General features: G+C 43.7%; 1 protein-coding gene across 4 annotated transcripts in view; it reads right to left on the reverse strand.

Moving 5' to 3' along the window:
- slc49a4 (solute carrier family 49 member 4) overlaps positions 1 to 13,335 on the reverse strand; it is a 182,147-nt gene that overhangs the window by 51,926 nt on the left and 116,886 nt on the right. Inside the window, exon 10 of one of the 4 annotated variants that reach the window (XM_069934800.1) lies at positions 5,772 to 5,956. The exons of the other annotated variants lie outside the window; for them this stretch is intronic. The gene's annotated coding sequence lies outside the window, so the exon portion shown is untranslated. Of the gene's footprint in view, positions 1 to 5,771; positions 5,957 to 13,335 lie in introns of those variants that run through there. 4 annotated transcript variants of the gene reach the window in all.

Consider the following 13,335-nt stretch of genomic DNA (forward strand, 5'->3'; position numbering starts at 1 on the left):
TAGTTCAGAGTGGTCTGATTGAAGACAGTACTTCCAACAATGTAGCAATCTCTCTGCACTGTAGTGGAGTACCTGTCTGGATGTTACAGTGTGCTGGACTGTAATCCAAGCTCAGGGTGGAGAGACTCAGAGGCAAGTGTGGGCACTGGATTAGGCTTCATAAAAAAGCAAATTTAATCCTTTGATATCAACGCTCATGCTTCGAGATGAAATGTTCTTCCTTTGCCTTAGTGGACTCAATCTCTTTCCGAGTCACAGCCCTGTCAATATGACATAGCTTGATATTCATTGAAAACCACTTGCCATGCTAAATGTCACATGAATTTAGATTCTTTTCCATCCGTTCCAGATACTGCCACCATCTCTTCCCACAAGCAGTGAGACTGCTGAATGACTTCTAAAACAACTCTTTGACTCTACTATTTATTAATATTAGGTATTTTAATAGATGTATTACTGTTTAAATGTATTGTTTGTCTGTATGTGTGCTGTGTGTGTGTTTGCACTGTTCTGCACCAAGGAACAGAGAACACAGTTTTGTCAGGTTTCATTTGCCACTGAATTCAACTTAACCCAAGCATGTTGAAGCAGATGATGTTCTTCTGCATTATTAATGTTTGTAAACCATTCTACAAATGACTCAATACATGGATATTAACCTTAAATTTAGATGTTTTTTATTTGCTCCATTGCCTGGATAGGGATCAAGAACCTATATTATTTCACCAAGGATGAAGGTATGTTATGTGGAACTAGATGTTAATATCCCTTATTGCACTCCTGAGACTTGCTGCCTAGACTCTGCGGAGTAGCCAAGTGAGTGGTGGAATCTTCTGGGTTATCAAGTGGGTGCCCTCCTTCCCCAGTGTTTCACTGATGGTCCCACAACACCTCCTGAGGTTTGATTTCTCCCATCCTTCCCTTCTCTCCCTCTATACTCATCCCCCACTGCTTCATCTGATTTTTTTTCAGACCCAAAACACTTCATTCTGCTCTCCTCCATTTCTGGCCTTTTACTGAAAACCCCAATTTTCATTCATCCACAGATGGTAAGTTCCACCTTCACCTCCTGCCACCCATAGCCCTTTAGTTCCTTCCTTGAACTCTCTCCCCTGTTTCTTCCTTCAAACCTAATATTTCCTGATGTAGCTTGAAAATGGATTTTGTCTGAATGCACTGCTGTAAGAGCTCAGAACAATTTTTACCACATTAATTATGCTCCATAAATGCAAATTCTCATTATTGGAAATCAGAGGGCAAAACTGGATGGATTAATGAAGTTTTTGCACATTACTACAGGATTCCATTAGCTCTGCTCCATGAACTTAGTGCCTCAGTGACATAAAACATGCCTTCATCACATTTTCCCTGACAGCTTGTCATAGCACTAACTAAAGGCTTGGTTCTCTTTTCATGGTAATTACATTGCCTAGAGATGGGAAAACACGCTGTTACCTCATCACTCTCAGTGGGTGGAATTTAACATGGGCAAGTGTGAAGTTGGACTTGGATGTGCTAAACTTGCAGTGATTGGCAGAGCTTGAGAAAACAGAGATTTTGGGGAACAGGTACACAGTTTCATGAAAGTGGCGACAGGATGGTGAAGGCATTGTTTGACCCACATGCCTTCATTGGCCAAAGCATGGAGTACAGCAGCAGGAACATCATTTACAGGAGCAGGGGTGCCATTTTGGGTCATCCAGCTGCAGATTAAGCTATAAAGGATGCCAGAAAGATTCACAAGAACTTTACCAGGATTGTTGGGCTTGAATTGTGCGGAGAGGCGGGATAGGCTAGGACTATTTCTCCCCCTATAACGTAGGGGGCTAAGGAGTGACTGGAGAGATTGATAAAATCATGAGGGGTATAGGTCAAGATAAATGTCTAGTCTTTACCCAGGGCAGGAATAGCAAACACCAGAGGAAGATTAGAGGAGGCATCAGGGTAAGTTTTTTTTAAAAGTTATGGTTGACTGGAATGCCTTACCAGTGATCATGGTGGGGGCTGGTACAATAGGGGGATTTAAGAGATTCTTTGACAGGCATGTGGATGAAAGAAAAATAGAGGCTTACGAGGTAGGAAGGGTTTAGTACATTTTTTTGGTAGGAATATATGGGTTGGCACAGTATCGAGGGCCGAAGAGCCTGTACTGTGCTGTAATGCTCTATGTTAAAACTAGAGGGTCCAATTGTATGTGAGAGGGGAAAGATATAGAGAGGACCTGAAGATTAGTTTCTTCACAGAGAGGATGGTGGGTATGTGGAGTGGGTTGTCAGCATTTGTATGTATTTGTTATCTCCTTTCAATTTAAGGCAAACTTTTGTAGTTTAAAAAAAAATATTGGTTTAGCTGCAACAAGTAAAAATTTCTGTGTACATTACACAATGTATAGGACAAGAAACTCATCATATTGGAAAATTCAATATCTAACCAGCAGCTTGAAAACAACCCAGGCAGAATATAAATAGTTGTTTCTCTAATTTAAATTAGGCTTCACCCTGGCGGCCAAAGACAAATAGGTCAGCGTGGGAATTGGAGTTGAAATGGCATGGAATAGGGTCTCTGCAAATCAGAATCAGGTTTATTGTCATGAACATGTGTCGCAGATTTATTGTTTTGTAGTAGCAGTATTGTGTAGAACAAGCTGCAAAATTACCATGAATTACAATTCTGTTAAAGCAAGATTTTTAAAAAATAACTAGCACAAACAAGAGAAAAAGTGAGGTAGTGTCCATAATTTCATTGTTTAAAAATCTGATGGCAGAGGGGAAGAAGCTGTTTTTGTAATACTGGCTGTGCATCTTCAGACCTACCTCCTTCCTGATGGTAACTGTGAGAATATGGACTGGGTGGTGAAGGTCCTTGATGATAGAAGCTGCTTTTTTAAGATACCGCTTCTTAAAGATGGTCTTAATGGAGTGAAGACTAATGCCCATGATAATGTTGACTGTTTATAACCCTCTGTAGCCTGTTCCAGTCTTGTGTATTGGCAACTCGATACCAGACAGTAATGCAAAAGTCATAATGCTCTCCATGGTACACCTGTAGAAATTTGCAAGAGTCTTTGGTGACATAACTAATCTCCTAAAACTCCTAATGAAATATGATTGCATTGATATGATGGCCCCAGGATAGGTCTTCAGAGATGGTGACACCCAAGAATTTCAAGTTCCTTGCCCTCTCCACTGTTGACCCCTTGACGAGGACTGCTTTGTGTTTTCCTGTCTATCTCATTTTTGTACGCATTTTCATCGTGTCTGTGATTCTGCTGATGACCTTGGTGTCATTGGCAAATTCATAGATGTAATTTGAATTGAATTGAGCCTAGCCATACCCATGGGTGTAGCAAGAATAGAGTAGCGGGCTAAGCACACATTCTGGAAGTACTTGCCATTGTGGGGTGGGGGGGGGGGGGGGGCGGGAGAGTCATACCGTGAGCAACAAATGCAATGGGTAAGGTGCAGATGAATTTTTGCCTCACCTGGAAGGGCTATTTAGGCCCCTGGACTGTGGTGAGGAAGGTGGTAGAGGAACAGGTAGTGGAGGACTAGGTGTTGCACCTCCTGCTGTTACAGGGGCAAATGTCAAGGGTAACAGATGGATTGGTGGGAAAGGACGAATGAACAAGGGAGTCAAGGAGGGAGTTGGAAAGGGAAGAAGTAGCTGGTGAGATTCTGTAGCTGCTGTCAGATTTTATTTTTAAAATATTTCCTATATGCTCTCCTGATTTTATTTTGAAAGCATCTTGATGATAGGAGTGTTTGAGAGGCTTTTAAGTAGACACTCGATGAATCAGGGCATGAAAAAACATTCAACATATGCAGGTAGAAGAGTTTGAGTTTAATTTGGGTATTGTGGGCCAAAGGGTCTGTTCCTGTGCTGTACTGTTCCATTTACAGACCACATTCCCTTTTGAGATGAAGAGAACATGATCCCTGGATGGCAACCATGGCAGCAGACCAGTGAGGGACTCTGCAGCTGAAGAACATACAAGTGGCAGGTGAATCAAAATGAAGAACCCAGTTAGGCTGAAGACTACTGGTGATCATGGTCCAAGGACTCACACCAGGCTGTGGTCAGCTGGAGACCGTTTGAAGGGGCACAAGGCATCTGAACCGAGATGCGAGAGGGTACTGGAAACTTTATATTCATGTCAGAGGTGTGCATCTGGAGCTCAGGTTACTGATGGTTTGGACTGGAGTCTGTGATGCTGTGGGAGCTCAGGAGCAAATCCATGGACATTCAGTGGACCTTGGAGGGGGATCTCTTTTGCTTCTCTTTCTCTTGCTGTAAGGGGCAGAGAGCAATTTCTGCTGGTGACCAATTTTGTCTGCCTTTCGGTGGACTAATCGTGTAATATCATATTTTCTGTCTTATTATGTGACAATAAAATAATCTTGAATTTTCCTCCTGAGGTCCACTCTCTGAACAATAAATAAGTATTTTTCTTCTTCTAAAGATCTTTTCGCCTGTGTTTTTGCATGCACTGCATTCCTAATTTTAATGACATGAGTTGAGTCTCCAATTTAGTTTTCAGTTTTCTGCAAGTGGCATTTCAACATCAATTTGAATCTACATACAGAAAAGTTCAGGGGGAAGTGTAACAGATTAAACTTCAATAAATTCTGAAGTGAATTAGTGAGTTTTAACCAGATAGGACTGCAGAATCTTTCCTTGGTTCATTTCATGCTCAGCAGACACTAAATAAATAAAGTGAATGGCCCAGGATGCATTTAGACAGCTTTTGAATATCCATCATTGAATCACTTCAGTAATGTTGTCTGGCCTCAATCAGAACCAGGGCAATGATGCATGATCTTCTTCCCCTATTTATGAACATGGATTGTAAACAAAGCTCGGGTGGGCCCTAAATTCTGAGGGTGCTTCATACATCTTTTGCATGCCTCCGCCCCCCCCCCCCCCCCCCCACCCTATATGAACTTTTAATAATGTGATACTGGCAAGGATGGCTATTGCTTGCAGCCCTGAGCTGGAACATCTTTATACAGCAACTCCTTTTAACAAATGACTAAGATCCTGTCACATAGTACCTCAGGGAGTTACTGCCTAACTGAAGTACAGTAAGATTCATGTACCTCTTACAATTCCTCTTCTTCCCCTGGTACCACCTCCTGTATCAGGTCTATTACAATCAATTTTACAACATGCATCCATGATATGTTGAGGCTGGGAGCCTCCCAAATACATGTTATTGACAATCCATTACACATGCGCACTCTCTGATACATTGAGGGGGAAAGAGGATAGTGCCTTGCTGGAGAAATTCAGCAGCTATAGGAAGCAAAGGGCAACCAATGTTTTGGGCCTAAGCCCTTTTGTCAAGGAATGAGCATATATTTCTTATAGATGTGGCGTGACCTGCTGAATTTCTCCAGCGCCTTTGTGTATTGCACTCGACCCTAGTGTCTGCAGACTTTTGTAGTTTAACTCCACAACGTATTGCTGGCCTGGATATCAAGACTAATTGGGTCCTGACCACAGATTAGCACTGCAATAATAGATGAAGACACACTAGCAGGTGGCATCATACTGTATAACTACAGCCCAGGCTGTTTTCTTATGGACTTGGTATCCATATTAGCAGCCGACAGGTGCAGATGGCCAGAGTTTCAATTTCCAAGGTATGATTTGTTAACAATTTAACCTGTTCCAATGATATTGACATGACAGCCAAGAGAGCATATCAATTCATCTACTTCCTCAAAAGGCTAAGGAAATTCAACCAGCCCCCAATTTTTCTTACCATTGAAAGATGCATCACAGCTTAGTACAGGAATTGCTTTGTCCAAGTCCGCCAGAAATTTTGTGAATACAGCTCAGGCCATCATGGCAGGCAGATAGGATGTTTCTTTGGCCTCATGAGCAGCAGACATAATGGGTTGATGGGCCTGTTCCTCTGTTGCACTGTTCTAAAGTCGCTCCTCAGCCTCCTGTCCTGGTAAGAATAAACAGTGCTGAGCCAATCTCTCGTTATAAATACAGCCCAACATTCCAGGCCACATCCTGGAAAGTTTCTTCTGCATTTTCATTCCTGCTCCCACATCTTTCCTTTAATGTGGCAACCAGAACTGTACATGGTGCTCCAAGTGTGTTCTAATCAGCATGACACCCCAACTTTTGTCAATGCCTCAGTCTTGATCCATTGATGCAGGTATACCAAATACCTTCTTCACTTCCTGATCCACCTGCAACACCACTTTCAGGGAAATATGGACCTGCACCCCAAGGTCTCTCTTTCTCTCTGTCATTCATGTCCTATTAGAATGGGACTTCCTGTTTCATTCATCTAGTTTTAGTAAACATTCTGAACTCTGCTTTGCCTCAGGAAGTCTGCTGCTCAGACACTCACAGTTCCAGAAATAACTAATCCAATGTTCTTGAAGCCAACTTTCAATTTCCTACCCTTTGTAAACTTGAATTCAATGAAATCTCTGATGTTCCATCCCAAACATGTACCAAGTTTTATTCTCATCTTCACTACCTACTTCGCTCTTGAATGAACCACCCCCACCCCCATTTTAAAACCCTTATCTTTACATTAAATATCTGTTACTTTGTCCCACCCTATCCACCCAAACTCCTCTACCCCAACTGGAGACATGCGCTCTGGAAATTTGGCCTCCTGATCCTTGCAGAATTAAAATTCTTCTACCAGTTTCCTATAGCCCGAAGATTTTTAATTTCCTCTAAACTTGCTGCCTCTTCAAAAGCTTGAGAGAATTACCCATCCGTGTGGCTCCGGGCCATTCTTTCTAAGCTGACTCTCCTGTGAGACAGCATTGGGGTGGTTTTCCACATGAAAAGATTCTACACATCATCACTCATCAACTAATGATGCAACTGCCCAAGCTAAGGATCCAAATAAGCATCCAGATTCCAGTTGAAAATGAATTCAATCCAAAAAAAATCTGGATACTAAACATAGTCAAAAAGTTAAGTGTAAATCTGCAGATCTTCATATCTGGTCTTGCTTCTCCTACCCCCACCACTCACCCTCCCCCCCAACTATCTTCCTCTTTCTCGAGGTCAATGCTAACTAGACAATGGAGCTGATCATACACTTCCAAAGGAGGGTTGGAGCCAGTTCCCCTGTCTGCATCATCGCCACTGAGCTGGAGATAGTCAACACCTTACCATTGGCCATTTTCTTATTGACTTGGTATCCATATTAAATGATTAAGTGTCCGAGGGGTAAACATCTGCAAGGACCAGTCCGGCACTAACCACATCAATGCATTAGACAAGCAAACACACCAGTGCCTTTATTTTCTCAGAAGATTGCAGAAATTTGGCATGTCACCTGCACCCCTCACTAAAAAAAAATTTATGCTACCAATAAGTGGTAATTTTGCCTCACCTGCAGGAATATCTCAGGGTTGCACGTGATGCCATGTTTTGTTTTTCTTCTTTGGCTTGGCTTCGCAGATGAATATTTATGGAGGGGTATGTCCACGTCAGCTGCAGGCTCGTTTGTGGCTGACAAGTCCGATGAGGGACAGGCAGACACGGTTGCAGCGGTTGCGAGGGAAAATTGGTTGGTTGAGGTTGGATGTTGGGTTTTTCCTCCTTTGTCTTTTGTCAGTGAGGTGGGCTCTGCGGTCTTCTTCAAAGGAGGTTGCTGCCCGCCGAACTGTGAGGCGCCAAGATGCACGGTTTGAGGTGATATCAGCCCACTGGCGGTGGTCAACATAGCAGGCACCAAGAGATTTCTTTAGGCAGTCCTTGTACCTCTTCTTTGGTGCACCTCTGTCTCGGTGGCCAGTGGAGAGGTCGCCATATAACACGATCTTGGGAAGGCGATGGTCCTCCATTCTGGAGATGTGACCTACCCAGCGCAGTTGGATCTTCAGCAGCGTGGATTCGATGCTGTCGGCCTCTGCCATCTCGAGTACTTCGATGTTGGTGATGAAGTCGCTCCAATGAATGTTGAGGATGGAGCGGAGACAACGCTGGTGGAAGCGTTCTAGGAGCCTTAGGTGATGCCGGTAGAGGACTCATGATTCGAAGCCGAACAGGAGTGTGGGTATGACAACGACTCTGTATACGCTTATCTTTGTGAGGTTTTTCAGTTGGTTGTTTTTCCAGACTCTTTTGTGTAGTCTTCCAAAGGCGCTATTTGCCTTGGCGAGTCTGTTGTCTATCTCATTGTCGATCCTTGCATCCGATGAAATGGTGCAGCCGAGATAGGTAAACTGGTTGACTATTTTGAGTTTTGTGTGCCCGATGGAGATGTGAGGGGGCTGGTAGTCATGGTGGGGAGCTGGCTGATGGAGGACCTCAGTTTTCTTCAGGCTGACTTCCAGGGCAAACATTTTGGCAGTTTTCGCAAAACAGGACGTCAAGTGCTGAAGAGCTGGCTCTGAATGGGCAACTAAAGCGGCATCGTCTGCAAAGAGTAGTTCACGGACAAGTTGCTCTTGTGTCTTGGTGTGAGCTTGCAGGCGCCTCAGATTGAAGAGACTGCCATCCGTGCGGTACTGGATGTAAACAGCGTCTTCATTGTTGAGGTCTTTCATGGCTTGTTTCAGCATCATGCTGAAGAAGATTGAAAAGAGGGTTGGTGTGAGAGCACAGCCTTGCTTCACGCCATTGTTAATGGAGAAGGGTTCAGAGAGCTCATTGCTGTATCTGACCCAACCTTGTTGGTTTTCGTGCAGTTGGATAACCATGTTGAGGAACTTTGGGGGGCATCTGAGGCGCTCTAGTATTTGCCAAAGCCCTTTCCTACTCATGGTGTCAAAGGCTTTGGTGAGGTCAACAAAGGTGATATAGAGTCCTTTGTTTTGTTCTCTGCACTTTTCTTGGAGCTGTCTGAGGGCATAGACTATGTCAGTAGTTCCTCTGTTTGCACGAAAGCCGCACTGTGATTCTGGGAGAACATTTTCGGCAACACTAGGTATTATTTTATTTAGGAGAATCCTAGCAAAGATTTTGTCTGCAATGGAGAGCAGCGTGATTCCCCTGTAGTTTGAGCAGTCTGATTTCTCGCCTTTGTTTTTGTACAGGGTGATGATGATTGCATCACAAAGGTCCTGAGGCTGCTTTCCTTGGTCCCAGCAGAGCTTGAAAAACTCATGCAGTTAGGCATGCAGAATTTTGCCACCAGCCTTCCAGACCTCTGGGGGGATTCCATCCATACCTGCTGCCATGTACTCTGACAATAAAGCAACACATGCACCATTGAAAATATCTTGTCACCTCAATGTTTGTGGGAATGGTTTTTCCCAAGACTGCAAGGAACTACAGAGTTGTGAATGCACCTCAGACCAAGACACATACCCCCTTCCTTTTATGCACACCTCCCATTTTAGAAAAGCAGTTGACATATTAAAAGACTCATCCCACCTCAGCCACACTCTATTCTTCTCTGCTTGAGAGGAAGATTCATTAGTGACATCATGCACCACCAGATTCAAGGACAGTTTTTTTCCTGCTGTTATCAGACTCATGAATGAACCTCGTGTTAGTAAAATAATGTTGTATTTGCTCTGCTTCAACTGATTCCTCTCTGTAACTCAGTACTGTGTTTTTACTGCTGTCCCATGGATGGGTTGACGAGCTGGATAGCATGCAAAGTGAACGTTCTCACTGTTTACATTACCCAATGAGGTGGCTCAATTGCATCAACAAGGCAGCCCACCAAGGTGGCTGGATAAGAATGTCAGATTTTTCAGCATCCCCGACAAGAGATCAATAAAGGAAAAGAAAGCACAGCAGGAATTTTTGCACAAATTACTTGACCTGAGATTCTGAAGGAGGCAGCCAACCTACATCTAATTACCAGCGGTGACTCACTCTGTTTCAAAACGTCCTTGGGGATTTTGGTGGAGTGAGCAGCATGCGGAAGTTACAATGGGAGGGAATCAATGCTCAACCATGTAACAGAAAGGCTGGAAGATCAGAATTCTAATTACATTGAACCACATTATAATTTAGTCAGTGACTGAGAAAGCAATGGGATTTAGTTATTTATTATTGTTGTCAAAGGCTAGCAGAGTCTCGCCAAGATCTGGAAGCCTTTTGCATAAACGAGAGATATTTGAGCACTCTTAATATCGTCACCACCCCTGGATGCCAAGTTTGAGCCTCCATATCCAGCTGCCTGACCTTCTCAACCCCTGCACCCGATTCCCAAAGCTATCACAGTGTGCATTCAAGGGGAGGTCTGCTCACGATGCAACTTTGGTGCAATTAACCGAGGCAAATCTTAGCATTAATATTTGGGTCTTTTCATCCACCATTGGCACTGAACTGGAAAAAAAAACATGAATGATGCAGCACAGGACTTGACCAGTTGACTCCTGGTAAGAAGATATCCATTTCTTTTCCTTTCAAATTATTCCTTTCCCTTCAAACATACATTTCAACATTATCCACTTTCCATTTTATGATTCAGTCCATAGGATATGAAAATATTTTGATTTTGAAATTTTCCAGCAACATCAAATTGTGGCATGCTGCAGAAGAGTCTGCCTTTATTTACCACGGAGGACATCATTGCTAAGAGAAAATATCAGCCACTTTAAATCAGAGAGAAAACATGAAGCAGTTTGGAAACTTAAAATTGGATTCATCATCTAAACCAGATGAAGCACATGCCAGGCTGGTTAAGAAACAAGGGATGGAACAGCAGAGGTTTTGCTATTTTATAGATGCCAGAAAACTGGAAGACTGTTTAAAATTGCCCTTGTTAAAAATTGGATTGAGAGTTATTAGCCAAAGAGGATCTGGAAAATCATGGTAACGAGGAAAATCAATGAGAACAATGTATTTGACAGAGCCCTATGTGACAGACTGATCAGGAAGGCAAGATTAAAAAAAAAGAGATGCCTGAGGAACTCAGTCGGTCTCGCAGCTCTCATAGAAAATATATAACTGACATGTCAGGACTGAGCCCTTCTTCAAGGTATGAGCAATAACCAGACAGGTGTCTGAATGAAGATTGGGGAGAGGAAGGGGAAAGGATGGGAGGGGGTGGGGTGGGGAAGAAAGAATCTAGACCAACAAACAAAAGGTATTAATTAGATAAAACTAGAAAGGCAAGAACTGATTTTGACATGGTCACAGAGCTTGAGAGAAGCCAATGAAAAGTGACCAGTTTGGATTCAAAATTGACTCAGTGCTAGGAAGCAAAAGATAGAGACGGTCTTGGTGAATGGAGGGCTGCATACAATGTGCTTTGCTTCTTTTCTTTGGCTTGGTTTCACGGACGTATATTTATGGAGAGGTATGTCCACGTCTGCTGCAGGCTCGTTGGTGACTGACAAGTCCGATGCGGGACAGGCAGGCTCGTTGCAGCGGTTGCAAGGGAAAATTGGTTGGTTGGGGTTGGGTGTTGTGTTTTTCCTCCTTTGTCTTTTGTCAGTGAGGTGGGCTCTGCGGTCTTCTTCAAAGGAGGTTGCTGCCTGTCGAACTGTGAGGTGCCAAGATGCACGGTTTGAGGCAATATCAGCCCACTGGCAGTGGTCAATGTGGCAGGCACCAAGAGATTTCTTTAAGCAATCCTTGTACCTCTTCTTTGGTGCACCTCTGTCTCGGTGGCCAGTGGAGAGCTCGCCATATAACACGATCTTGGGAAGGCGACGGTCCTCCATTCTGGAGACGTGACCCACCCAGCGGTTGGGTCTTCAGCAGCATGGATTCGATGCTTGCAGACTCTGTCAGCTCGAGTACTTCGATGTTGGTGATGAAATCACTCCAATGAATGTTGAGGATGGAGCGGAGACAGTGCTGATGGAAGCGTTCTAGGAGCCGTAGGTGATGCCAGTAGAGGACCCATGATTCGGAGCCGAACAGGAGCGTGGGTATGACAATGGGTCTGTACACGTTGATCTTTGTGTGTTTCTTCAGGTGGTTGTTTTTCCAGACTCTTTTGTGTAGTCTTCCAAAGGCGCTATTTGCCTTGGCGAGTCTGTTGTCTATCTCGTTGTCGATCCTTGCATCAGATGAAATGGTGCAGCTGAGGTAAGTAAACTGGTTGACCGTTTTGAGTTCTGTGTGCCTGACAGAGATGTGGTGGGGGGGGGGGGGGGTGCTGGCAGTCATGGTGGGGAGCTGGCTGATGGAGGACCTCAGTTTTCTTCAGGCTGACTTCCAGGCCAAACATTTTGGCAGCTTCCGCAAAACAGGATGTCATGCGCTGGAGAGCTGGCTCTGAATGGGCAACTAAAGCAGCATCATCTGCAAAGAGTAGTTCATGGACAAGTTGCTCTTGTGTCTTGGTGTGAACTTTCAGATGCCTCAGATTGAAGAGTCTGCCATCCTTGCGGTACCAGATGTAAACAGCATCTTCATTGTTGAGGTCTTTGCAGTGCTCTGTAATAGAACCCATTGAATGGCACAAAGCAGTGATTTGAATTAAGATGTAGGAGGCATGATTAAGAAATCTGCAGATGATTAAAAAGTTGGTCAGAGGTAATGGAGAGGAAGATAGGATTGGACTACAGGAAGACATTGGTGGTCATGTGAGCAGCAAAAAGTTAAATACAATTTAGTCCAGAGAAATGGGGGTAATGTGTTTGGGAAAGAAACAAAAAAGGTACATGATGGTGAGATTTACAGAAGCAGAGAGACCTTGATACAGATACCTGAAGGATGCTGAGGAGATAGATAGATAAGGTAGTTAATAAAACAGTCATTTTTTTTAACATTTTAAGTCTTGGCCAATATAAAGTAAAAGATAAACTGAAGATAATTAGACTTGTGCAGCGGTTTTCAAACTTTTTCCTTCGACTCACATACCACCTTAAGTAATCCATATGACATAGGTGTTCTATGATTAGTAAGGGATTACTTAAGGTGGTACATGAGTGGAAAAAAGGTTGAGAACCACGGATAAAAACCCAAATGTTATTGAAATATTTTGCTAGAGAAAAATTGTCATTGGCCCATTTCCTTTGGAGTTATCAAATTGTGCACATAACAAATCAATTAGGTACAATTAAAACAGTAGTTTTCAAATTTTTCTTTCCATCTACATACCACCTTAAGCAATCCTTAAGACCATCGCCTTCCCAAGATCGTGTTATATGGCGAGCTCTCCACTGGCCACCGAGACAGAGGTGCACCAAAGAAGAGGTACAAGGATTGCCTAAAGAAATCTCTTGGTGTCTGCCACATTGACCACCGCCAGTAGGCTGATATCGCCTCAAACCGTGCATCTTGGTGCCTCACAGTTTGGTGGGCAGCAACCTCCTTTGAAGAAGACCGCAGAGCCCACCTCACTGACAAAAGGCAAAGGAGGAAAAACCCAACACCCAACCCCAACCAACCAATTTTCCCCTGCAACCGCTGCAACCGTGTCTGCCTGTCCCG

This window comes from Narcine bancroftii, chromosome 4, assembly GCF_036971445.1.
Source record: "Narcine bancroftii isolate sNarBan1 chromosome 4, sNarBan1.hap1, whole genome shotgun sequence".
NCBI classification, from domain to species: domain Eukaryota; kingdom Metazoa; phylum Chordata; class Chondrichthyes; order Torpediniformes; family Narcinidae; genus Narcine; species Narcine bancroftii.